The following is a 3,739-nucleotide window of genomic DNA, read 5'->3' as shown; positions in this document are numbered from 1 at the left end:
CATCTTTCACTAACATATGATGAATGTCAAAGAGGTTTGGAACCTTTGGTGTCTCCGTTTTTCTAGAGAATACCGATTTTATAGTGGTTAGTCCGCCAATTTAGTGAGTATTATGAAGTTTTACTAAATTAATTGACAAAAAATTAAAACAATGCCCATGTACCATGAAAGAGAGTTTAATATACATTAATACAAATGTTGAATGTGTTTAGAAATTTTAAAACAACACTAAAGATCATAGGCTTCTGTATATAGGGCATTTACAAAAAAAAATCAATATTTTTCTAGGGGTTAACACATAGATTTTGAGAAAAAATTAAAAATATAAAAATACTATTTTAATGCATAGCTGCATCCTTTACTACCATAGTCCTTTACTAACATATGATGAAGGTCGGTTTGGAACTTTTTTTGTCTCCTTTTTTCTAGAGAATACCGATTTTATAGTATCATGAAGTTTAACTAAATTAATTGACAAAAAATTAAAACGATGCCATGTACCATGAAAGATAGTTTAATATACATTAATACAAATGTAGAATGTATTTAGAAATTTTAAAACAACACTAAAGATCATAGGCTTCAGTATATAGAGCATTTACCGATAATTTCAATATTTTCGTAGGGACACATAGGTTTTGAGGAAAATTCAAAACATTATGAAAATACTATTTTAATGCGTAGTTGCATCCTTCGCTAACATATGATGAAGGTCAAGGAGGTTTGGAACCTTTTTGTCTCCGTTTTTCTAGAGAATAGCGATTTTATAGTGGTTAGTTTACCAATTTAGGAAGTATTATGAAGTTTTACTAAATTAACTTACAAAAAATTAAAACGATGCCCAATTACCATGAAAGAGAGTTTAATATACATTAATACAAATGTAGAATGTGTTTAGAAATTTTAAAACAACACTAAATATCATAGGCTTCAGTATATAGAGCATTTACCGAAAAATTTCAATATTATCGTAGGGGTTAACACATAGATTTTGATAAAAATTCAAAAATATGAAAATACTGTTTTAATGCATAGTTGCATCCTTCACTAACATATGCTGAATGTCAAAGAGGTATGAAACCTTTGTTGTCTCCGGTTTTCTAGAGAATACCGATTTTATAGTGGTTAGTCCACTAATTAGTGAGTATTATGAAGTTTTACTAAATTAATTGACAAAAAAATAAAACGATGCCCTTGTACCATGAAAGAGAGTTTAATATATATTAATACAAATGTACAATGTGTTTAAATTTTTTAAAACAACACTAAAGATCATATAGGCTTCTGAATATAGGGCATTTACAAAAAAAATTCAATATTTTCTTAGGGGTTAACACGTAGATTTTGAGAAAAAAATAAAAATATGAAAATACTATTTTAATACATAGTTGCATCCTTTACTAACATATGATGAAGGTCGGTTTGGAAATTTTGTTGTCTCCGTTTTGATTTTATAGTGGTTAGTTCACCAATTTAGGGAGTATCATGAAGTTTAACTAAATTAATTGACAAAAAATTAAAACGATTCTCATTTACCATGAAAGATAGTTTAATATACATTAATACTCCCTAAATTGGTAAACTAACCACTATAAAATCGTTATTCTCTAGAAAATCGGAGACAACAAAGGTTCCAAACCACTTTGAACTTCATCATATGTTAGTGAATGATGCAACTATGCATTAAAACAGTATTTTTATATTTTTGAATTTTTCTCAAAATCTATGTTTTAACCCCTACGAAAATATTGAATTTTTCGGTAAATGTTCTATATACTGAAGCCTATGATATTTAGTGTTGTTTTAAAATTTCTAAACACATTCTACATTTTTATTAATGTATATTAAACTCTCTTTCATGGTAAATGGGCATCGTTTTAATTTTTTGTCAATTAATTTAGTAAAACTTCATAATACTCCCTAAATTGGTGAACTAACCACTATAAAATCAGCATTCTCTAGAAAAACAGAGACAATTAATTTAGTTAAAATCAGCATTCTCTAGAACTAACCACTAAACAGATTCTACATTTGTATTAATGTATATTAAACTATATTTCATGGTACATGAGCATCGTTTTAATTTTTTGTCAATTAATTTAGTTAAACTTCATGATACTCACTGAATTTGTGAACTAACCACTATAAAATCGGTATTCTCTAGAAAAAAAGAGACAAAAAAAGTTCCAAACCGACCTTCATCATATGTTAGTAAAGGATGCAGCTATGCATTAAAATAGTATTTTCATATTTTTAATTTTTTCTCAAAATCTACGTGGTAACCCCTAGGAAAATATTGAATTTTTTTTTTTGTAAATGCCCTATATACAGAAGCCTATGATCTTTAGTGTTGTTTTAAAATTTCTAAACACATTCAACATTTGTATTAATGTATATTAAACTATATTTCATGGTACATGGGCATTTTTTTAATTTTTTGTCAATTAATTTAGTAAAACTTCATAATACTCCCTAAATTGGTGGATTAACCACTATAAAATCGGTATTCTCTAGAAAAAAAGAGACAAAAAAAGTTCCAAACCGACCTTCATCATATGTTAGTGAATGATGCAACTATGCATTAAAACAGTATTTTTATATTTTTGAATTTTTCTCAAAATCTATGTGATAACCCCAACGAAAATATTGAATTTTTCGGTAAATTTCTAAACACATTCTACATTTGTATTAATATTTTTAAAATTCAATTTCATGCTACAAGAGCATTTACCGAAAAATTTCAATATTATCGTAGGGGTTAACACATAGATTTTGATAAAAATTCAAAAATATGAAAATACTGTATTAATGCATAGTTGCATCCTTCACTAACATATGCTGAATGTCAAAGAGGTTTGAAACCTTTGATGTCTCCATTTTTCTAGAGAATACCGATTTTATAGTGGTTAGTCCACCAATTTAGTGAGTATTATGAAGTTTTACTAAATTAATTGACAAAAAATTAAAACGATGCCCTTGTACCATGAAAGAGTGTTTAATTTACATTAATACAAATGTAGAATGTGTTTAGAAATTTAAAACAACACTAAAGATCATAGGCTTCTGTATATAGGACATTTACAAAAAAAAAATCAATATTTTCCTTGGGGTTAACACGTAGATTTTGAGAAAAAATTAAAAATATGAAAATACTATTTTAATGCATTGTTGCATCCTTTACTAACATATGATGAAGGTCGGTTTGGAACATTTGTTGTCTCCGTTTTTCTAGAGAATGACGATTTTATAGTGGTTAATCCACCAATTTAGGGAGAATTATGAATTTTTACTAAATTAATTGACAAAAAATTAAAACGATTTCCATTTACCTTGAAAGATAGTTTAATATACATTAATACAAATGTAGAATGTGTTTAGAAATTTAAAACAACACTAAAGATCATAGGCTTCTGTATATAGGACATTTACAAAAAAAAAATCAATATTTTCCTTGGGGTGAAAATACTGTTTTAGTGCATAGTTGCATCATTCACTAACATATGAAGGTCAAAGAGGTTTGGAACCTTTGTTGTCTCTGTTTTTTTAGAGAATACTGATTTTACTGTGGTTAGTCCACCAATTTAGTGAATATTATGATGTTTAACTAAATTAATTGACAAAAAATTAAATCGATGTCCATGTACCATGAAAGAGAGTTTAATAAATATAAATACAAATTTAGAATGTGTTTAGAAATTTTAAAACAACACCAAAGATCATAGGCTTCAGTATATAAAAC

This window comes from Brassica oleracea, chromosome C5, assembly GCF_000695525.1.
Source record: "Brassica oleracea var. oleracea cultivar TO1000 chromosome C5, BOL, whole genome shotgun sequence".
Classification (NCBI taxonomy): Eukaryota; Viridiplantae; Streptophyta; class Magnoliopsida; order Brassicales; family Brassicaceae; genus Brassica; species Brassica oleracea.
This window is presented reverse-complemented; position numbering follows the sequence as displayed.